General features: G+C 27.0%; 2 long non-coding RNA genes across 3 annotated transcripts in view; both read right to left on the bottom strand.

The window, feature by feature from the left end:
* Positions 1-11,385, bottom strand: part of LOC126278645 (uncharacterized) — a 67,923-nt gene extending 56,538 nt beyond the window's left edge. Inside the window, exon 1 of the long non-coding RNA XR_007550757.1 lies at positions 10,628-11,385. This is a non-coding gene — a long non-coding RNA (uncharacterized LOC126278645). The remainder of the gene's footprint in view (positions 1-10,627) is intronic.
* LOC126278644 (uncharacterized) overlaps positions 1-25,970 on the bottom strand; it is a 325,715-nt gene that overhangs the window by 172,006 nt on the left and 127,739 nt on the right. The gene's annotated exons all lie outside the window — the stretch shown is intronic.

The following is a 25,970-nucleotide window of genomic DNA, read 5'->3' as shown; positions in this document are numbered from 1 at the left end:
TTAGGTAGACGAAGATTATTAATTAACAAGGGTATAATTAATTTGATGCCAAGAATGGCTTTATGATGATTTCTTTTAAGATCATCAAATATGGCTGCTCCGCCTTCTTTAAATTTGGTAGGTGAAATTAGATTATTAAATAGAATTATATCTTGATCTTCTTTTAGATTCTTTGCTTTGATTTTTTTATCTTTTTTTAGAGCTGTTTATACTTTGTATATATATTCTTATTCTCAGCATGGGAATTATTATTCTGGTGTTTATACTTGTTCTCTTGGTTATTTTCGTGAATATCATCTTTTACTTTTACATTGATTGCCTTTAAATATTCTCTGTTTAAAGGGTGAATATTTCTTTGTTTAGTTTGCTTAAGTATTTTAATTAAAAATATTGTTTTGTGGAATCAATGATATGAAGTTTTTTATCTTAGGCCGTGAATTTATTTTCTATTTGTTCTTTGAGTTTTTTTTCTTTGTTTATTTCGAGAACTATAATTTTTATTTTAGGTATTTATTATTTAATAATTGATTATAGAGTTTTTGTTGAGTGAGAGCTTTTCAATTTAAATGGTTCTATAGTTGTTATAACTTTAATTTTGGATTGAATATCTCTTATTTTTATATCTTTTGTTATATATATTTCTTCTTTGGTTATTTATTATAGAGAGGATTATATATCTGGTGAAAAGAATATAAATCGTTTTATTATTATTGTTTTAATATTTATTCTTTCTATAGGTTTTTTAATTATTAGTCCTAATTTAATTAGAATTTTATTAGGTTGAGATGGTTTAGGTTTAGTTTCTTATTGTTTAGTTATTTATTATCAAAATGTAAAATCTTATAGTGCTGGTATATTAACTGCACTTTCTAATCGTATTGGTGATGTTGCTATTTTAATTTCTATTGCATGAATGTTAAATTTTGGTGGTTGAAATTATATTTATTATTATGATTTTATTTCTAATTCTTTTGAAATAAAGCTCATTACTATATTAATTGTTTTAGCAGCTATAACTAAGAGAGCTCAGATTCCTTTCTCTTCATGACTTCCTGCTGCTATAGCAGCTCCTACTCCTGTTTCTGCTTTAGTTCATTCTTCTACTCTTGTTACTGCTGGTGTTTATTTATTAATTCGTTTTAGACCAATATTGGATACTTATAATTGTGGTTGATTTTTACTTTTAATTGGTTGTATAACTATATTTATGGCTGGATTGGGCGCTAATTTTGAGTTTGATTTAAAGAGGATTATTGCTCTTTCTACTTTAAGACAACTTGGTTTAATAATAAGAATTTTGGCTATAGGTTATCCAAACCTTGCATTTTTTCATTTATTGGCTCATGCTTTATTTAAGGCATTATTATTTATATGTGCAGGTTCAATAATTCATAATTTGAAGGATTCTCAGGATATTCGTTTTATAGGATCAATTGTTAATTTCATACCTTTAACTTCAGTTTGTTTTAATGTTTCTAGTTTATCTTTGTGTGGAATACCTTTTTTAGCGGGATTTTATTCAAAGGATTTAATTCTTGAGATGGTTTGTTTAAGATGAATTAATTGTTTAATTTTTTTTCTTTATTTTTTTTCTACTGGTTTAACTGCTTCTTATTCTTTTCGTTTGTTTTATTATTCAATATCTGGTGATAATAATTTTTATTCTAGATTTTCTTTTGATGATAAGGGTTATTATATTTCATTTGGAATAATTGGTCTATTGTTTGTTGCGGTTTTTGGTGGTAGTCTTTTATCTTGATTAATTTTTCCTATTCCTCATGTGATTGCTTTACCTTATTATTTAAAGTTTTTAACTATTACAGTTGTTATTTTAGGTGCTTATTTAGGTTATCTTATTTCTAATTTTGATTTTTCTCATAATTTATTTTCTTTAAGTATACTTTCTTTTGTTAGATTTGCTGGTTCTATATGATTTATACCTTTTCTTTCAACTAAGTTTATTAGATATATTCCTTTAAAAATAGGTTATTATTCATCTAAGTCATTTGATTATGGTTGAGGTGAATTACTTGGTGGTCAAGGTTTATATAGATTATTTATTTATTTAATTGGTTATATTCAAGGTTGATATGATTCTAATTTCAAGATTTATCTTTTAACTTTTATTTTTTGAATATTTATTTTGGTAATATTGTTTTTCGTTTACTTAAATAGCTTATAATTAGAGCATGACACTGAAGATGTTAAGGAAGTATTTTTACTTTTAAGTATTTATAAATATAGATATATTATTTTTACAGTGAAAATGTAATGTTTTATTTAAACTATATAAATTTTAGAAATGTTAACGGAGTTTAACCGCTAATATAAAAAGTTAGCAGCTTTCATATTGGCTTTACATTTCCTTAATTGGAACTATTATAGTTCAATTATATTATTAACAGTAATACGCCTCTTTTTGGCTTCAATTAATAAGAATAAGGGTAGTACATACCAATCTTCCAGGTCGAAACTGACTGCAATATTTCGCTTCTTATTCTATTTAAGGTTGATTGATAATATCAATACTTTTTGAATGCAACCCAAATGTTATATTTAACTACAACCCTTTATTCTGCTCATTGTAATGCTCCTTGGTTTCATTCATGGTATAGTCCTCCTAATAGAACTAGAATAAAAAATATTGTTGATACTGTTCAGATTATAATGTCTGAAGTTTTAAAAATAATTACAATTGGTAGAATTAGTGCAATTTCTACATCAAAAATTAAAAAGATTACTGCGATTAGGAAGAATCGTATTGAGAGTGGTATTCGTGCTGATCTTTTTGGATCAAACCCACATTCAAATGGTGATCTTTTTTCTCGATCATTAATTAATTTTTTTGATAGTGTTGTTGCCAGGATTATAACAATTATTGGAATAATAAATCTAATGAAAACGCTTGTTGATAGAATTAGAATTGTTTTTCTTGATTTATATCAAGCTTTCTGATTGGAAGTCAAATGTACTATTTATACTAGAAAAACAATTATCTACCTCATCAATAAATAGAGATATATAAGAATAATCATACTACGTCTACGAAGTGTCAGTATCATGCTGCTGCTTCAAATCCAAAGTGATGTCTTGGTGAAAATTGATTTATTGAGTGTCGAAGTAGACATGTTGATAAAAAGATTGTTCCAATAATTACGTGTAAACCATGGAATCCTGTTGCAACAAAGAATGTTGATCCATAAACTGCATCTGCAATGGTAAAAGGTGCTTCTCAATATTCATATGCTTGAAGTATTGTAAAGTATAGTCCTAATAACACTGTGAAGAATAATCCTTGTAGTGCTTGAGTATGATTAGATTCCATTAAACTATGATGTGCTCATGTTACTGTTACTCCTGATGCTAAAAGAATAGCTGTATTAAGTAATGGAATTTAATAGGGTTAAAGGGTTGAATTCCTATTGGAGGTCATAGTATTCCTAGTTCAATTGTTGGTGCTAATCTTCTTCTAAAGAATGCTCAAAAAAAAGAAACGAAAAATAATACCTCTGATGCAATAAATAAAATTATTCCTCATCGTAATCCAATTGATACAAATCCTGTATGTAATCCTTGATATGTTCCTTCTTGTACTACATCTCGTCATCATTGAATTATAGTTAGTAGGGTAATTCCAAATCCAATTATGAATAAGTTAATATTAAATAGGTGGAATCATTTTGCTAGTCCTGATACTAGGACTATTGCTCCAATTGCTCTTGTTAATGGTCAAGGTCTATAGTCTACTAAGTGGAATGGGTGGTTTGAGTGAGTTGTTAACATAGGTTTAATATACTTCTCTAGAATAGAGAGTTCTTAGAATTGAGAAAACATAGGCTTGAATTATTGCTACTGCTGATTCTAGAATTAATAGAAGTATTTGTCCAATAATTAGTAATGAGATTAAGTTTATTGCTATAGATGGTCCTGTGTTTCCTAATAAGGTTAATAATAAGTGTCCTGCAATTATATTTGCTGCCAACCGTACTGCTAATGTACCTGGTCGAATAACATTACTAATTGTTTCAATTAGTACTATAAATGATATTAATGCAGGCGGTGTACCTTGTGGTACAAGGTGTGTAAATATATGATTAGTATGGTTAATTCATCCAAATAATATAAATCTTAGCCATATAGGTAGGGCAATTGCAAATGTTAATGCTAAATGTCTTGTTCTAGTAAAAATATAAGGGAATAATCCTATGAAATTGTTAAATAATATTATAATAAAAATTGAGATGAAAATGAATGTTGTTCCATTAAATGATTTTGGTCCAAGAAGTGTTTTAAATTCATTATGTAAGGTTAAATTTAGTTTATTTCAGATAATGTTAATTCGTGATGGTGTAAGTCAAAATAGTGATGGGATTAATAATAGTCCTAGAAATGTTCTAGTTCAATTTAATGATAAATTAAGGATGTTAGTTGATGGGTCAAATGTTGAGAATAGATTTGTTATCATTTTCAATTTAAGTTTTTTATTTCAATTGTTCCTTTTTCTGCTCTTTTAATAAGGTTAGGTTTAAATGAGAAGAAGTTTATTTGATTAAACAAGATTAATGTAGCTGAAAATATAATGAATAGTGAGAATCATATAAGAGGGGATATTTGAGGGATTTGGATATAATTTCCCCATCAGAAGTAGTCGTTAATTTACTATTATTTGGTTTAAGAGACCATTACTTACTTTCAGTCATCTGATGAATTTCAAGGTGTACTATTTTTTTTTTTAGTTACTTTAGATTGACACTCTAATGTTATTTATTTTAACTAACTCCTTAAATTATCTTAGATAATCACTTAATAAATAAATTTACTGAAGTTCTTTCAATTACAATTGGTATAAATCTGTGGTTTGCTCCACAGATTTCTGAGCATTGTCCAAAGAATAATCCAGGTCGATTTATTGTGAATGTTCCTTGATTTAACCGACCTGGCGTTGCATCAATTTTAACCCCTAATGCAGGAACTGCTCATGAGTGTAGAACATCTGATGCTCTTGTTAATACTCGTACTTCTGTATTTATTGGTAGGATTGTTCGGTTATCTACATCTAGTAGTCGGAATCCATCATTTTCTAGGTCTTGTTCTGGTGTTATATAAGTGTCAAATTCTACGTCTATGAAGTCTGAATATTCATATCTTCAATATCATTGTCGTCCAATGGTTTTAATTGTAATTATTGCATCTACTGAATCATCAAGTAAATATAATAGTCGTAATGATGGAAGGGCAATAAAAATTAATGTAATTGCTGGTAAAGCTGTTCAGATTGTTTCAATTAAATGTCCATGAAGTATATTACGGTTAGTATAGGCAATAAATAATATATAACTTAGGGCATAACCTACAATTACTGTAATTAATAATAATACGACCATATTATGATCATGAAAGAATGATAATTGCTCCATTAATGATGAAGCTCCATCTTGAAGAGATAAATTTGATCATGTTGCCATTAATAAATATTTTCTAATAAAAGGTCAAACCTTTATTTGTAGAGCTTAAATCTACTGCACTAATCTGCCATATTAGAATCTAGAGATTAATGGTAATTCTGAGTAACTATGTTCTGCAGGAGGGTTATTTTGTAGTCATTCTGTTGATCTTCTTATGTTAGCTCTAAATATAATTGCTCGGTTTGTAATCATTCTTTCTCATATAATTACAATGAATATAATGATTCCTACAATAGAAATTGTAGACCCAATTCTTGATACTACGTTTCATGATGTATATGCGTCTGGGTAGTCAGAGTATCGTCGAGGTATTCCTGCTAATCCTAGGAAGTGTTGAGGAAAGAATGTTAAATTTACTCCAATGAATATAATTGTAAATTGGATTTTTAATCATGTATTATTTATAGTTAATCCTGTAAATAGTGGATATCATTGAATGACACCTCCTATAATTGCAAATACTGCTCCTATAGATAATACATAATATTAGATAAACAAAATAAACCAGAAGAACATAAACCATGACCAACCATTAGAGAAAGAGAACCTACACAACCTCATCAATTCATAGTCATCAATCCACCAATAACCATTCTTATATGAGCAACAGAAGAATATGCAATTAAAGACTTTAAATCAACCTGACGAAAACAAATAAATCTTACAATAACACCCCCAGATAAACCTAAAGACAATCAAAAATAATTAAACTTTAAACCCAAATAAGAAATAACCTTTATAACACGAAAAATACCATAACCACCTAACTTTAATAAAACACCAGCAAGAATTATTCTACCTGAAATAGGGGCCTCTACATGAGCCTTAGGAAGTCATAAATGAACCAAAAACATACGTATCTTAACTAAAACAGCCAAAATTATAAATACATAAAACATAAAATAATAAGAACCAAAATCAACCAATAAAGGAAAATATAAAGTATTAGAAAAATCATAAACCTTAAATAAAACTAATAATAAAGGTAATCTAGCAACCAAAGTATAAAAAATTAAATAAACACCAGCCTGCAAACGCTCAGGTTGTTAACCCCAACCCAAAATTAAAAGTAAAGTAGGAACTAATCTAGCCTCAAAAAAAAGTATAAAAAGAAAGAAGACTTAATCTAGCAAATGAACAATAAAGCATAATTATTAAAATCAAAACCATAAAAACAAAAAAATTAGAATGATATGAATTTAAATAAACTGAACCTCTAGCAGTGATTATTAAAGAACAAATCCAAAAACTAAGTAAAATTAAACTAAAAGAAAAATAATCAATACCAAAATAATATCTAATTATATTCAAATCAGCATATGAATAAACACAAATTATAAAAACAAAACCCGACAGAAACATTAAAGAATGAACCAACATTCAACAATTATTTAATAAACAAAGAGGGATCAAAAAAATAGTTATAAATAAATACTTTAACATAAAGATAAACCAAAAAAATTAAAAAAATCATTACCATGAGAACGAATTATTGAAACTAAAATAGAAAGACCTAAAGCACCCTCACAAACAGAAAAAACTAAAAAAATAACAGGAAAAAAATAATCATAATCAAACTCAATAAGAAAAACAATAACTAACATAAATAAAGAAAGAACAATATATTCTAATCTCAAAAGAACCATTAATAAATGTTTACATTTAGAAGAAAAAACATAAACACCAGCAAAATAAATCAATAAAGAAGTAAAAATAGAGAATATAAACATTAGTTTTAATAGTTTAAAAACAACGCCAGTCTTGTAAACCGGAAATAAGTCCAGCCCCCACTTTTAAAACTTCAGAGGTGGAAAAGCTTCCATCATCGGTCCCCAAAACCGGTATTTTAAATAAACTAACCCCTGAAATGATCAAAATAATAATTATATCATTATCAAATGTAATAAATATTAATTTTATTAAATTAAGACACCCAATATCAATAATGCTTTTTATTATCCTTCAAACCTTCCTAGTTGGATTAATAACAGGAACAATAATAGAAAGATATTGATTATCATATATTTTATTTTTAACATTTCTTGGTGGTATACTAGTATTATTTATTTACATTACAAGAATTGCATCAAACGAAATATTTCAGCCTAAATCAATCACTATAATTATTACATTAATAATGTGAGTATTTATCGTATTAATATTAATTATTCTAGATATATCTATATTTATAGACTTTTTCAAAAACACCGAAACTATAAATATTGATAATTCAATCAATTATCAAGAAATAACAATATCTTTAGAAAAATTATATAATAGACCAACATTCATTATTACAATAATAATAATAATTTATTTATTTTTAGCACTACTAGCAGTTGTTAAAATCACCAATATTAATCAGGGACCTATTCGTAAAATAAGATAATTACTAATGAATAAACCCTTACGATTAAGACATCCTTTAATTAAAATTATTAATAACTCTTTAATTGACTTACCTGCCCCAACAAATATTTCATTTTGATGAAATTTTGGATCCCTATTAGGGTTATGTTTGGTAATTCAAATCGTAACTGGACTATTTTTAGCTATACATTATACATCAAATATTGAAATAGCATTCAGTAGTGTAGTACACATCTGCCGAGACGTAAATAATGGTTGAATTATCCGAACCTTACACGCAAATGGAGCATCTATATTTTTTATTTGTATTTACTTACATGTAGGATGGGGAATTTACTATGGATCTTATATATATATACATACCTGAATAATTGGTACAGTGATTTTATTTTTAGTTATAGCAACTGCATTTATAGGATATGTCTTACCCTGAGGCCAAATACCTTTTTGAGGTGCAACAGTAATTACTAATTTATTATCAGCAATCCCATACTTAGGAACAGATTTAGTCCAATGAGTATGAGGAGGATTCGCTGTTGATAATGCAACATTAAATCGATTCTTCACATTCCATTTTGTATTACCATTTATTATTGCTGCTATAGCAGCAATTCATTTATTTTTTCTTCACCAAACAGGATCTAATAATCCTCTTGGACTAAATGGAGATATTGAAAAAATTCCATTCCATCCATACTTTACCTTTAAGGATTCTATTACATTTGTAATAATAACATCATTATTAATTATACTATGTTTAATTAATCCTTACCTATTAGGAGATCCAGATAACTTTGTACCTGCCAACCCATTAGTAACACCAGTTCACATTCAACCAGAATGATATTTCCTATTTGCATATGCAATTCTACGATCTATCCCTAATAAGTTAGGAGGTGTTATTGCATTATTTTTATCAATTAGAATCTTAATAATTTTACCATTTTATAATAAAACACCATTCCGAGGCATTCAATTTTACCCTATTAATCAAATTTTATTCTGAATTATAGTAGTTGTTGTATGCTTACTAACGTGAATTGGTAAACGACCTGTTGAAGAACCTTATATTATAACAAGTCAAATCTTAACAATTATTTACTTCACATATTTCTTAATTAATGTCCATGTCGCAAACGCATGAGATAAATTAATTAAGGAATAAAGTTAATTAGCTTAGGAAAACCATATGTTTTGAAAACATAAAATTAGAAGTTTAACTCTTCTATTAACTTTTCTCAAAAGATTTCACTAAACAAATGAGATAAATAAAATCTTTAAACCAACAAAGAAAATAAAAAAATTCAAAGATAAAGGTAAAAAACTTTTTCAAGCTAAGTACATTAATTTATCATAACGGAACCGTGGTAATGTTCCACGAACCCAAATAAAACCAAAAGATATAATAGCAAGCTTAATAAAAAATATAAAAGAATAAAAATCACCGCCCAAAAAAATTAAAGCCAATAACATTCTTATGAAGACAATTCTAGTATATTCAGCTAAAAAAATTAAAGTAAAACCACCCGCACCATACTCAATATTAAATCCTGAAACTAACTCAGATTCCCCTTCAGCAAAATCAAAAGGAGTACGATTAGTTTCAGCTAAGCAAGAAGCAAAACAAGCTAAAGCTAAAGGAAAAGAAATAATAATAAATCAACAATAAAGCTGATAGTTTATAAAATCAAACATATTAAAACTACCAATTAAAATAATTAAAGACAATAAAATTAAAGCTAAACTAACTTCATAAGAAATTGTTTGAGCAACAGAACGAAGAGAACCTAATAATGAATAATTTGAATTAGAAGATCAACCAGCAATTATAACAGTATAAACACCTAATCTAGTACAACATAAAAAAAATAAAAATCCATAAGAAAAAGAACACATATAAGTTAAATAAGGAAAAATTACTCAAACGGCTAAAGAAATCATTAAATTAAAAACAGGGGAAAAATAATAAAGTAGGTAATTAGATATAATAGGAATTGGCTGCTCCTTACAAATTAACTTAATAGCATCTCTAAATGGCTGAGGAATTCCAACAAAACCTACCTTATCTGGACCCTTTCGAATCTGAATATAACCTAAAACCTTACGCTCTAATAAAGTTAAAAAGGCAACACTAATTAAAACACAAATAACCAATAAAAGAAAATTCAAAATAAATATAAATAAATCATAAAGTATCAATACTATTTGTAGAAAAAATCTACATAAATGAATTCTAAATTCAACACATTAATCTGTCAAAATAGTAAATAAATTAATATTAATCAATATAACAAAAAATATTGTAACCATATGGTCCTTTCGTACTAATATGGATTAACAATCTTAGGATAGAAACCGACCTGGCTCACGCCGGTCTGAACTCAGATCATGTAAGAATTTAAAGGTCGAACAGACCTAATCATTTGGCTCCTGCACCCAAAATTTTTCTTAATCCAACATCGAGGTCGCAATCTGCTTTGTCGATATGAGCTCTCAAAAACAATTACGCTGTTATCCCTAAGGTAACTTAATCTTATGATCATAAATTATGGATCAAAATAGAGTTTATCTATTCTTCATGTCATCCCAACAAAACATCATCATTAAATATAGAAAGACAAACAAAAAACTATATAAATTAAAATGTCAAGCTCTATAGGGTCTTCTCGTCCTAAAGAAGAATTTAAGCCTTTTGACTCAAAAGTTAAATTCAAAAATTTATTAAGAGACAGTTGATTTCTCATCAAGCCATTCATTCCAGCCACTAATTAAGAGACTAATGATTATGCTACCTTTGCACGGTCAAAATACCGCGGCTCTTTAAAAATACGCTCAGTGAGCAGGCCAGACCTCAAAATATAAACAAGAGGACATGTTTTTGATAAACAGGCGGAAATCAATTTTGCCTAGTTCCTTATAATAAGTTCACAAGGTAAAAATTTCATACAAATAAATATACTAATTCTATCATTATTACAAAAATTTTAAAATTAAATTAATAATCTTAATAAAAAACCTAAAATATTTATAAAATCAAAATAAAAAATAATGAACTAAAACGTAATCTTAAAGATAGCTGGTTTAAAGCTTACTATTATATTTCTATAAAATAAATTATAGGTTATTAACTTCAAAGCTTATCCCTTAAAGAATAAATAAGTTAATATTTTTACTTAAAAAATTAAATAAAAACAAATAACTTTAAAAAATTAAATTTTTTCTTAAGAAACTAGATATCTTGGGAAACGATTAACATCTCATTTCTATAAATAATTTAATAATAATTATGATACATTAACTATAAATTATTTATAAATCAACCCAATTCGAGACAAGTAATATAAATACTAAAATTTTGATAAACCCTGATACAAAAGGTACAATAAATAAAATCTACTTAAAAAAATTTAAAATAATATTTCATAAAACACTTACATTACCAATAAACTATAATTTAAAAAATCAATTCTATAAAATATACTAAGACAAAAATACAATAAAATTATTTATATTAAATAATTAAATAAACAAAAAATAAATATAATAAAATAAATAATCAAGATATCCTGATTTGCACAGAAAAATTTTCAGTGTAAATGAAACACTTTACTAATAAGTTATATCTTGAAACTCTTCCTAGATACACTTTCCAGTACATCTACTATGTTACGACTTATCTCATCTAAATTGAAGCTACTTTAAAATAAAATAGAATAATCAATAATGAGAGCGACGGGCGATGTGTACACATCTCAGAGCCAATATCAGTTAAATTAAATAAATTAAATTACTATCAAATCCACCTTCATTAACAGTATTTCACTATCAAATCCGTTATAAACAAAAATCTATTGTAACCCACCTCCTCTTAACTATAAGCTGCACCTTGACCTGAAATATTTTATAATTATAAATCTTAAGAATTATAACTCTAAAAAGATTCTCTGATAACGGAGATATACAAACAAATAAATTAAGTAGAGTAAATCGTGTATTATCAATCATGGGGTAGGTTCCTCTGAATGGAATGAGATACCGCCAAATTCTTTGGGTTTAAAGACCTTAACTAATAGTACCCTGGTAAATATAATTAACATTTAAAATAATAGGGTATCTAATCCTAGTTTATTATTTAAATTTCACAGATTCATAAAAAGGGCCACAAATAAATTTTAACATTTCACCTTACAAATTTATATTTCAACCCTAATAATATAAACAACTGTTTTAACCAATAATATTCACTTGTATCAATCGTATAACCGCGGATGCTGGCACGAATTATGCCGATACTAAATCAATTGCTAAATCCAAAATCACTTGATAATTAAATCAAATTACTGCAAAAAGAACATTTAGTCTAACAAAACTTACATATAATACAAAGAAAAAGTGAATAAACAAGCAAGAATAAAACTTTTAAAAATAAAAAATAAGAAAATTTTAAATCTATTAATTCAGGAAAAAATAAAAGATTCAAATATTTAAAGAAAAAAAAGAAAAAACCACAAACATTAACAAAAAAAAAGAAACGCCCCTATGTATGACCACAACAACTTCTCTATTATATATAATTAAAGATTAATATGGAACATGTATAGCAATAAATGTATTATATTCTTTCTTATTTAATCTTTCTTTTCACTAATAAATAAAAAAAGATTAAATAATATAATAAATATATTTTATACAATTATGTAATTTAATATAATATGTTATTAATATGAATTTTTTTTTATATTAAGTTAACTTTCATATATATTAGTTAAATAATCTAATTATAGATAATTTACATAATTATATAATTATAATTAATATAATTATTTATATTAATTATATTATTTTATATTTAAATTAATAATTTTATTTATTATATCCAATTATAATAATATTAAATATTAAATTACATATTATTATATATATTATATTATAATAACCTATTTTAAGCTAAAAACATAAGTAGCTATTATCCTAGGTAAATAATTGCATTAAAATAATCAATTGATAATGGTAAGATGAACTTATAATACTTTAATTTCAATTAAATGTAATATATTAATATAAATTATTTATTATATATATATATATATATAAAAATAAAATGAGCAGGATAAATTAATCCTAATTAAACAAAATAATACATAAAAGAATTTCAAAAAAAAACTTTCGATTTATATATTAAATAAATGAAGTGCCTGATTAAAGGGTTACCTTGATAGGGTAAATAAAGTAAATAAAATTACCTTCATTAAAATTACATAAGATAGAATTAAACTACCTCCTTTAGTATCAAAAACTAACGTGCATCATACACCTTAATGTAAAAAGGTAAGCTAAACAAGCTAATGGGTTCATACCCCATTTATAGAGGTATCAATCCTCTCCTTTTTAATGACCAACAACTCTACAAAACTTCTCTTCCTATCAACATTAATGATAGGAACGATCCTGTCCATTTCATCAAATTCCTGATTTGGGGTTTGAATAGGACTTGAGATCAACTTACTTTCATTTATTCCGCTCCTAACAAGAAATAAAAATATAATAATAAATGAATCATCAATTAAATATTTTATTGTCCAAGCAATAGCATCGACAATATTATTATTTTCAATTTTGCTGATTCAAATAAAATATCCCATGGGATGGGAAACAGAATTTATCCCATCAATAATAATTAGATCTAGACTATTATTAAAGATTGGAGCTGCACCTTTCCATTTCTGATTTCCAGAAGTTATAGGAGCATCAAGATGAAATAATTATTTAACATTAATAACATGACAAAAAATCGCCCCAATAATGGTCTTATCTTATTGTATTCAATTAAGAACTTTTATTTGAACAATTATTATCTTAAGAATTATTATTGGGGCAATAGGAGGTTTAAATCAAACATCCTTACGACAACTTTTAGCTTATTCATCAATCAGACATCTAGGTTGAATAATTAGATCATTAACAGTCAGAGAAAACATCTGAGAACTATACTTCATTATTTACCCACTATTAAGATTAATTATAGTTTTATTATTTAAGCAAATAAATTTATTTTTCATAAATCAAATTTATTCAGCCAGAAATATAAAAACCGAAATTAAATTCATAATATTCTTATCTTTATTATTTTTAGGTGGACTACCACCATTCCTTGGATTCTTACCAAAATGAATTGTAATACAATCATTAATAGAAAACAATATAACAACTATTATAACTATTATAGTTGTATTAATTACAATTACACTCTACTACTATATACATATTAGATTCTCAGCTCTAATTATATCATACACAGAAAATTCGTGATCTATAAAGATAAAGTCCCAAAAATCAAGAATCATTCTTCCTATAACAGTAATAATTTCAACAATAGGATTGATTTCAACATCAACCTTAATTTCATTATACTAAGGACTTAAGTTAATCAAACTAATAACCTTCAAAGTTATAATTAAAAGAATAATCTTTTAGGCCTTAGTAAAATTTTACACCTCTAGAATTGCAGTCTAGAATCATAATTGAATGTAAGACCTAAATATGATAAGAGAGAAAACATCTCATAAGTAGATTTACAGTCTACCACCTAAAATTCAGCCATCTTACCGCAAAAATGATTATTCTCAACAAACCATAAGGACATTGGTACTTTTTACTTCATATTTGGAGCATGAGCAGGAATAGTAGGAACATCAATAAGAATACTTATTCGTGCTGAACTTGGCCAACCCGGATCTCTAATTGGGGATGACCAGATTTATAATGTTATTATTACAGCTCACGCATTCGTAATAATTTTCTTTATAGTAATACCTATTATAATTGGTGGATTTGGTAATTGACTTGTTCCACTAATAATTGGTGCACCAGATATAGCATTTCCACGAATAAATAATATAAGTTTTTGATTACTACCACCTTCACTAACCCTTCTTCTTACATCTTCTATAGTAGATAATGGTGCTGGTACAGGATGAACAGTTTACCCTCCTCTAGCAGGAGCTATTGCACACGGGGGTGCATCTGTAGATCTAGCTATTTTTTCACTGCACTTAGCAGGTGTATCATCTATTCTTGGTGCAGTGAATTTCATTACAACAGCAATTAATATACGATCAGAAAGTATAACTTTAGATCAAACACCTTTATTTGTATGATCTGTAGCTATTACAGCATTACTTCTCCTTCTTTCACTTCCAGTTTTAGCAGGAGCTATTACTATATTATTAACAGATCGAAATTTAAATACATCATTCTTTGACCCTGCAGGAGGGGGTGACCCAATTCTATATCAACATCTATTTTGATTCTTTGGACACCCAGAAGTTTATATTTTAAGTCTACCGGGGTTCGGAATTATTTCACATATTGTATGTCAAGAAAGAGGAAAAATTGAATCATTTGGAACATTAGGTATAATTTATGCTATACTATCAATTGGACTAATAGGATTTATTGTATGAGCACATCATATATTTACAGTAGGAATGGATGTTGACACACGAGCATATTTTACATCAGCAACAATAATTATTGCTGTACCTACAGGAATTAAGGTATTTAGATGATTAGCAACATTATATGGAACTAAATTCAAGTTCAATCCACCATTATTATGAGCTCTAGGATTTATTTTCCTATTTACAATTGGTGGATTAACAGGATTAGTATTAGCAAATTCATCACTTGATATTGTATTACATGATACATATTATGTAGTAGCCCACTTTCATTATGTATTATCTATAGGAGCAGTATTTGCAATTATAGGAGGTGTCATTCAATGATATCCACTATTTACAGGATTAACTATAAATAATACATGATTAAAAATCCAATTTACAATTATATTCATTGGAGTAAATTTAACATTCTTTCCTCAACACTTCCTAGGATTAGCAGGAATACCTCGACGATACTCTGACTACCCAGACGCATATACATCATGAAACGTAGTATCAAGAATTGGGTCTACAATTTCTATTGTAGGAATCATTATATTCATTGTAATTATATGAGAAAGAATGATTACAAACCGAGCAATTATATTTAGAGCTAACATAAGAAGATCAACAGAATGACTACAAAATAACCCTCCTGCAGAACATAGTTACTCAGAATTACCATTAATCTCTAGATTCTAATATGGCAGATTAGTGCAGTAGATTTAAGCTCTACAAATAAAGGTTTGACCTTTTATTAGAAAATATTTATTAATGGCAACATGATCAAATTTATCTCTTCAAGATGGAGCTTCACCATTAATGGAGCAATTATCATTCTTTCATGATCATACTATGGTCGTATTATTATTAATTACAGTAATTGTAGGTTATGCCCTAAGTTATATATTATTTATTGCCTATACTAACCGTAATATACTTCATGGACATTTAATTGAAACAATCTGAACAGCTTTACCAGCAATTACATTACATTACCTCTGATGCAATAAATAAAATTATTCCTCATCGTAATCCAATTGATACAAATCCTGTATGTAATCCTTGATATGTTCCTTCTCGTACTACATCTCGTCATCATTGAATTATAGTTAGTAGGGTAATTCCAAATCCAATTATGAATAAGTTAATATTAAATAGGTGGAATCATTTTGCTAGTCCTGATACTAGTACTATTGCTCCAATTGCTCCTGTTAATGGTCAAGGTCTATAGTCTACTAAGTGGAATGGGTGGTTTGAGTGAGTTGTTAACATAGGTTTAATATACTTCTCTAGAATAGAGAGTTCTTAGAATTGAGAAAACATAGGCTTGAATTATTGCTACTGCTGATTCTAGAATTAATAGAAGTATTTGTCCAATAATTAGTAATGAGATTAAGTTTATTGCTATAGATGGTCCTGTGTTTCCTAATAAGGTTAATAATAAGTGTCCTGCAATTATATTTGCTGCCAACCGTACTGCTAATGTACCTGGTCGAATAACATTACTAATTGTTTCAATTAGTACTATAAATGATATTAATGCAGGCGGTGTACCTTGTGGTACAAGGTGTGTAAATATATGATTAGTATGGTTAATTCATCCAAATAATATAAATCTTAGCCATATAGGTAGGGCAATTGCAAATGTTAATGCTAAATGTCTTGTTCTAGTAAAAATATAAGGGAATAATCCTATGAAATTGTTAAATAATATTATAATAAAAATTGAGATGAAAATGAATGTTGTTCCATTAAATGATTTTGGTCCAAGAAGTGTTTTAAATTCATTATGTAAGGTTAAATTTAGTTTATTTCAGATAATGTTAATTCGTGATGGTGTAAGTCAAAATAGTGATGGGATTAATAATAGTCCTAGAAATGTTCTAGTTCAATTTAATGATAAATTAAAGATGTTAGTTGATGGGTCAAATGTTGAGAATAGATTTGTTATCATTTTCAATTTAAGTTTTTTATTTCAATTGTTCCTTTTTCTGCTCTTTTAATAAGGTTAGGTTTAAATGAGAAGAAGTTTATTTGATTAAACAAGATTAATGTAGCTGAAAATATAATGAATAGTGAGAATCATATAAGAGGGGATATTTGAGGGATTTGGATATAATTTCCCCATCAGAAGTAGTCGTTAATTTACTATTATTTGGTTTAAGAGACCATTACTTACTTTCAGTCATCTGATGAATTTCAAGGTGTACTAATTTTTTTTAGTTACTTTAGATTGACACTCTAATGTTATTTATTTTAACTAACTCCTTAAATTATCTTAGATAATCACTTAATAAATAAATTTACTGAAGTTCTTTCAGTTACAATTGGTATAAATCTGTGGTTTGCTCCACAGATTTCTGAGCATTGTCCAAAGAATAATCCAGGTCGATTTATTGTGAATGTTCCTTGATTTAACCGACCTGGCGTTGCATCAATTTTAACCCCTAATGCAGGAACTGCTCATGAGTGTAGAACATCTGATGCTCTTGTTAATACTCGTACTTCTGTATTTATTGGTAGGATTGTTCGGTTATCTACATCTAGTAGTCGGAATCCATCATTTTCTAGGTCTTGTTCTGGTGTTATATAAGTGTCAAATTCTACGTCTATGAAGTCTGAATATTCATATCTTCAATATCATTGTCGTCCAATGGTTTTAATTGTAATTATTGCATCTACTGAATCATCAAGTAAATATAATAGTCGTAATGATGGAAGGGCAATAAAAATTAATGTAATTGCTGGTAAAGCTGTTCAGATTGTTTCAATTAAATGTCCATGAAGTATATTACGGTTAGTATAGGCAATAAATAATATATAACTTAGGGCATAACCTACAATTACTGTAATTAATAATAATACGACCATAGTATGATCATGAAACAATGATAATTGCTCCATTAATGGTGAAGCTCCATCTTGAAGAGATAAATTTGATCATGTTGCCATTAATAAATATTTTCTAATAAAAGGTCAAACCTTTATTTGTAGAGCTTAAATCTACTGCACTAATCTGCCATATTAGAATCTAGAGATTAATGGTAATTCTGAGTAACTATGTTCTGCAGGAGGGTTATTTTGTAGTCATTCTGTTGATCTTCTTATGTTAGCTCTAAATATAATTGCTCGGTTTGTAATCATTCTTTCTCATATAATTACAATGAATATAATGATTCCTACAATAGAAATTGTAGACCCAATTCTTGATACTACGTTTCATGATGTATATGCGTCTGGGTAGTCAGAGTATCGTCGAGGTATTCCTGCTAATCCTAGGAAGTGTTGAGGAAAGAATGTTAAATTTACTCCAATGAATATAATTGTAAATTGGATTTTTAATCATGTATTATTTATAGTTAATCCTGTAAATAGTGGATATCATTGAATGACACCTCCTATAATTGCAAATACTGCTCCTATAGATAATACATAATCAAAGTGGGCTACTACATAATATGTATCATGTAACACAATATCAAGTGATGAATTTGCTAATACTAATCCTGTTAATCCACCAATTGTAAATAGGAAAATAAATCCTAGAGCTCATAATAATGGTGGATTGAACTTGAATTTAGTTCCATATAATGTAGCTAATCATCTAAATACCTTAATTCCTGTAGGTACAGCAATAATTATTGTTGCTGATGTAAAATATGCTCGTGTGTCAATATCCATTCCTACTGTAAATATATGATGTGCTCATACAATAAATCCTATTAGTCCAATTGATAGTATAGCATAAATTATACCTAATGTTCCAAATGATTCAATTTTTCCTCTTTCTTGACATACAATATGTGAAATAATTCCGAACACCGGTAGAATTAAAATATAAACTTCTGGGTGTCCAAAGAATCAAAATAGATATTGATATAGAATTGGGTCACCCCCTCCTGCAGGGTCAAAGAATGATGTATTTAAATTTCGATCTGTTAATAATATAGTAATAGCTCCTGCTAAAACTGGAAGTGAAAGAAGGAGAAGTAATGCTGTAATAGCTACAGATCATACAAATAAAGGTGTTTGAGCTAAAGTTATACTTTCTGATCGTATATTAATTGCTGTTGTAATGAAATTCACTGCACCAAGAATAGATGATACACCTGCTAAGTGCAGTGAAAAAATAGCTAGATCTACGGATGCACCCCCATGTGCAATAGCTCCTGCTAGAGGAGGGTAAACTGTTCATCCTGTACCAGCACCATTATCTACTATAGAAGATGTAAGAAGAAGGGTTAGTGAAGGTGGTAGTAATCAAAAACTTATATTATTTATTCGTGGAAATGCTATATCTGGAGTACCAATTATTAGTGGAACAAGTCAATTACCAAATCCACCAATTATAATAGGTATTACTATAAAGAAAATTATTACGAATGCGTGAGCTGTAATAATAACATTATAAATCTGGTCATCCCCAATTAGAGATCCGGGTTGGCCAAGTTCAGCACGAATAAGTATTCTTATTGATGTTCCTACTATTCCTGCTCATGCTCCAAATATGAAGTATAAAGTACCAATGTCCTTATGGTTTGTTGAGAATAATCATTTTTGCGGTAAGATGGCTGAATTTTAGGTGGTAGACTGTAAATCTACTTATGAGATGTTTTCTCTCTTATCATATTTAGGTCTTATATTCAATTATGATTCTAGACTGCAATTCTAGAGGTGTAAAATTTTACTAAGGCCTAAAAGATTATTCTTTTAATTATAACTTTGAAGGTTATTAGTTTGATTAACTTAAGTCCTTAGTATAATGAAATTAAGGTTGATGTTGAAATCAATCCTATTGTTGAAATTATTACTGTTATAGGAAGAATGATTCTTGATTTTTGGGACTTTATCTTTATAGATCACGAATTTTCTGTGTATGATATAATTAGAGCTGAGAATCTAATACGTATATAGTAGTAGAGTGTAATTGTAGTTAATACAACTATAATAGTTATAATAGTTGTTATATTGTTTTCTATTAATGATTGTATTACAATTCATTTTGGTAAGAATCCAAGGAATGGTGGTAGTCCACCTAAAGATAATAAAGATAAGAATATTATGAATTTAATTTCGGTTTTTATATTTCTGGCTGAATAAATTTGATTTATGAAAAATAAATTTATTTGCTTAAATAATAAAACTATAATTAATCTTAATAGTGAGTAAATAATGAAGTATAGTTCTCAGATGTTTTCTCTGACTGTTAATGAACTAATTATTCAACCTAGATGTCTGATTGATGAATATGCTAAAAGTTGTCGTAAGGATGTTTGATTTAAACCTCCTATTGCCCCAATAATAATTCTTAAGATAATAATTGTTCAAATAAAAGTTCTTAATTGAATACAATAAGATAAGACCATTATTGGGGCGATTTTTTGTCATGTTATTAATGTTAAACAATTATTTCATCTTGATGCTCCTATAACTTCTGGAAATCAGAAATGGAAAGGTGCAGCTCCAATCTTTAATAATAGTCTAGATCTAATTATTATTGATGGGATAAATTCTGTTTCCCATCCCATGGGATATTTTATTTGAATCAGCAAAATTGAAAATAATAATATTGTCGATGCTATTGCTTGGACAATAAAATATTTAATTGATGATTCATTTATTATTATATTTTTATTTCTTGTTAGGAGCGGAATAAATGAAAGTAAGTTGATCTCAAGTCCTATTCAAACCCCAAATCAGGAATTTGATGAAATGGGCAGGATCGTTCCTATCATTAATGTTGATAGGAAGAGAAGTTTTGTAGAGTTGTTGGTCATTAAAAAGGAGAGGATTGATACCTCTATAAATGGGGTATGAACCCATTAGCTTGTTTAGCTTACCTTTTTACATTAAGGTGTATGATGCACGTTAGTTTTTGATACTAAAGGAGGTAGTTTAATTCTATCTTATGTAATTTTAATGAAGGTAATTTTATTTACTTTATTTACCCTATCAAGGTAACCCTTTAATCAGGCACTTCATTTATTTAATATATAAATCGAAAGTTTTTTTTTGAAATTCTTTTATGTATTATTTTGTTTAATTAGGATTAATTTATCCTGCTCATTTTATTTTTTTTATATATATATATATAATAAATAATTTATATTAATATATTACATTTAATTGAAATTAAAGTATTATAAGTTCATCTTACCATTATCAATTGATTATTTTAATGCAATTATTTACCTAGGATTATAGCTACTTATGTTTTTAGCTTAAAATAGGTTATTATAATATAATATATATAATAATATGTAATTTAATATTTAATATTATTATAATAGGATATAATAAAAAAAATCATTAATTTAAATATAAAATATTATAATTAATATAAATAATTATATTAATTTTAACAATATAATTATGTAAATTATCTATAATTGATTTATTTAACAAATATATATGAAAGTTAACTTAATATAAAAAAAGAATTCATATTAATAACATATTATATTAAATTACATAATTGTATAAAATATATTTATTATATTATTTAATCTTTCTTTATTTATTAGTGAAAAGAAAGATTAAATAAGAAAGAATATAATACATTTATTGCTATACATGTTCCATATTAATCTTTAATTATATATAATAGAGAAGTTGTTGTGGTCATACATAGGGGCGTTTCTTTTTTTGTTAATGTTTGTGGTTTTTTTCTTTTTTTTTCTTTAAATATTTGAATCTTTTATTTTTTCCTGAATTAATAGATTTAAAATTTTCTTATTTTTTATTTTTAAAAGTTTTATTCTTGCTTGTTTATTCACTTTTTCTTTGTATTATATGTAAGTTTTGTTAGACTAAATGTTCTTTTTGCAGTAATTTGATTTAATTATCAAGTGATTTTGGATTTAGCAATTGATTTAGTATCGGCATAATTCGTGCCAGCAGCCGCGGTTATACGATTGATACAAGTGAATATTATTGGTTAAAACAGTTGTTTATATTATTAGGGTTGAAATATAAATTTGTAAGGTGAAATGTTAAAATTTATTTGTGGCCCTTTTTATGAATCTGTGAAATTTAAATAATAAACTAGGATTAGATACCCTATTATTTTAAATGTTAATTATATTTACCAGGGTACTATTAGTTAAGGTCTTTAAACCCAAAGAATTTGGCGGTATCTCATTCCATTCAGAGGAACCTACCCCGTGATTGATAATACACGATTTACTCTACTTAATTTATTTGTTTGTATATCTCCGTTATCAGAGAATCTTTTTAGAGTTATAATTCTCAAGATTTATAATTATAAAATATTTCAGGTCAAGGTGCAGCTTATAGTTAAGAGGAGGTGGGTTACAATAGATTTTTGTTTATAACGGATTTGATAGTGAAATACTGTTAATGAAGGTGGATTTGATAGTAATTTAATTTATTTAATTTAACTGATATTGGCTCTGAGATGTGTACACATCGCCCGTCGCTCTCATTATTGATTATTCTATTTTATTTTAAAGTAGCTTCAATTTAGATGAGATAAGTCGTAACATAGTAGATGTACTGGAAAGTGTATCTAGGAAGAGTTTCAAGATATAACTTATTAGTAAAGTGTTTCATTTACACTGAAAATTTTTCTGTGCAAATCAGGATATCTTGATTATTTATTTTATTATATTTATTTTTTGTTTATTTAATTATTTAATATAAATAATTTTATTGTATTTTTGTCTTAGTATATTTTATAGAATTGATTTTTTAAATTATAGTTTATTGGTAATGTAAGTGTTTTATGAAATATTATTTTAAATTTTTTTAAGTAGATTTTATTTATTGTACCTTTTGTATCAGGGTTTATCAAAATTTTAGTATTTATTTTACTTGTCTCGAATAGGGTTGATTTATAAATAATTTATAGTTAATGTATCATAATTATTATTAAATTATTTATAGAAATGAGATGTTAATCGTTTCCCAAGATATCTAGTTTCTTAAGAAAAAATTTAATTTTTTAAAGTTATTTGTTTTTATTTAATTTTTTAAGTAAAAATATTAACTTATTTATTCTTTAAGGGATAAGCTTTGAAGTTAATAACCTATAATTTATTTTATAGAAATATAATAGTAAGCTTTAAACCAGCTATCTTTAAGATTACGTTTTAGTTCATTATTTTTTATTTTGATTTTATAAATATTTTAGGTTTTTTATTAAGATTATTAATTTAATTTTAAAATTTTTGTAATAATGATAGAATTAGTATATTTATTTGTATGAAATTTTTACCTTGTGAACTTATTATAAGGAACTAGGCAAAATTGATTTCCGCCTGTTTATCAAAAACATGTCCTCTTGTTTATATTTTGAGGTCTGGCCTGCTCACTGAGCGTATTTTTAAAGAGCCGCGGTATTTTGACCGTGCAAAGGTAGCATAATCATTAGTCTCTTAATTAGTGGCTGGAATGAATGGCTTGACGAGAAATCAACTGTCTCTTAATAAATTTTTGAATTTAACTTTTGAGTCAAAAGGCTTAAATTCTTCTTTAGAACGAGAAGACCCTATAGAGCTTGACATTTTACTTTTATATAGTTTTTGTTGTCTTTCTATATTTAATGATGATGTTTTGTTGGGGTGACATGAAGAATAGATAAACTCTTCATTATTATATCATTTATTTATGTTTGTTATTTTGATCCATAATCTATGATCATAAGATTAAGTTACCTTAGGGATAACAGCGTAATTGTTTTTGAGAGCTCATATCAACAAAGCAGATTGCGACCTCGATGTTGGATTAAGAAAAATTTTGGGTGCAGGAGCCCAATGATTAGGTCTGTTCGACCTTTAAATTCTTACATGATCTGAGTTCAGACCGGCGTGAGCCAGGTCGGTTTCTATCCTAAGATTGTTAATCCATATTAGTACGAAAGGACCATATGGTTAAAATATTTTTTGTTATATTGATTAATATTAATTTATTTACTATTTTGACAGATTAATGTGTTGAATTTAGAATTCATTTATGTAGATTTTTTCTACAAATAGTATTGATACTTTATGATTTATTTATATTTATTTTGAATTTTCTTTTATTGGTTATTTGTGTTTTAATTAGTGTTGCCTTTTTAACTTTATTAGAGCGTAAGGTTTTAGGTTATATTCAGATTCGAAAGGGTCCAAATAAGGTAGGTTTTGTTGGAATTCCTCAGCCATTTAGAGATGCTATTAAGTTAATTTGTAAGGAGCAGCCAATTCCTATTATATCTAATTACCTACTTTATTATTTTTCCCCTGTTTTTAATTTAATGATTTCTTTAGCCGTTTGAGTAATTTTTCCTTATTTAACTTATATGTGTTCTTTTTCTTATGGATTTTTATTTTTTTTATGTTGTACTAGATTAGGTGTTTATACTGTTATAATTGCTGGTTGATCTTCTAATTCAAATTATTCATTATTAGGTTCTCTTCGTTCTGTTGCTCAAACAATTTCTTATGAAGTTAGTTTAGCTTTAATTGGTAGTTTTAATATGTTTGATTTTATAAACTATCAGCTTTATTGTTGATTTATTATTATTTCTTTTCCTTTAGCTTTAGCTTGTTTTGCTTCTTGCTTAGCTGAAACTAATCGTACTCCTTTTGATTTTGCTGAAGGGGAATCTGAGTTAGTTTCAGGATTTAATATTGAGTATGGTGCGGGTGGTTTTACTTTAATTTTTTTAGCTGAATATACTAGAAATGTCTTCATAAGAATGTTATTGGCTTTAATTTTTATTCTTTTATATTTTTTATTAAGCTTGCTATTATATCTTTTGGTTTTATTTGGGTTCGTGGAACATTACCACGGTTCCGTTATGATAAATTAATGTACTTAGCTTGAAAAAGTTTTTTACCTTTATCTTTGAATTTTTTTATTTTCTTTGTTGGTTTAAAGATTTTATTTATCTCATTTGTTTAGTGAAATTTTTTGAGAAAAGTTAATAGAAGAGTTAAACTTCTAATTTTATGTTTTCAAAACATATGCTTTTCCTAAGCTAATTAACTTTATTCCTTAATTAATTTATCTCATGCGTTTGCGACATGGACATTAATTAAGAAATATGTGAAGTAAATAATTGTTAAGATTTGACCTGTTATAATATAAGGTTCTTCAACAGGTCGTTTACCAATTCACGTTAGTTAGCATACAACAACTACTATAATTCAGAATAAAATTTGATTAATAGGGTAAAATTGAATGCCTCGGAATGGTGTTTTATTATAAAATGGTAAAATTATTAAGATTCTAATTGATAAAAATAATGCAATAACACCTCCTAACTTATTAGGGATAGATCGTAGCATTGCATATGCAAATAGGAAATATCATTCTGGTTGAATGTGAACTGGTGTTACTAATGGGTTGGCAGGTACAAAGTTATCTGGATCTCCTAATAGGTAAGGATTAATTAAACATAGTATAATTAATAATGATGTTATTATTACAAATGTAATAGAATCCTTAAAGGTAAAGTATGGATGGAATGGAATTTTTTCAATATCTCCATTTAGTCCAAGAGGATTATTAGACCCTGTTTGGTGAAGAAAACATAAATGAATTGCTGCTATAGCAGCAATAATAAATGGTAATACAAAATGGAATGTGAACAATCGATTTAATGTTGCATTATCAACAGCGAATCCTCCTCATACTCATTGGACTAAATCTGTTCCTAAGTATGGGATTGCTGATAATAAATTAG

The sequence above is a fragment of the Schistocerca gregaria genome, chromosome 6 (genome assembly GCF_023897955.1).
Source record: "Schistocerca gregaria isolate iqSchGreg1 chromosome 6, iqSchGreg1.2, whole genome shotgun sequence".
Classification (NCBI taxonomy): Eukaryota; Metazoa; Arthropoda; class Insecta; order Orthoptera; family Acrididae; genus Schistocerca; species Schistocerca gregaria.
This window is presented reverse-complemented; position numbering and strand designations above follow the sequence as displayed.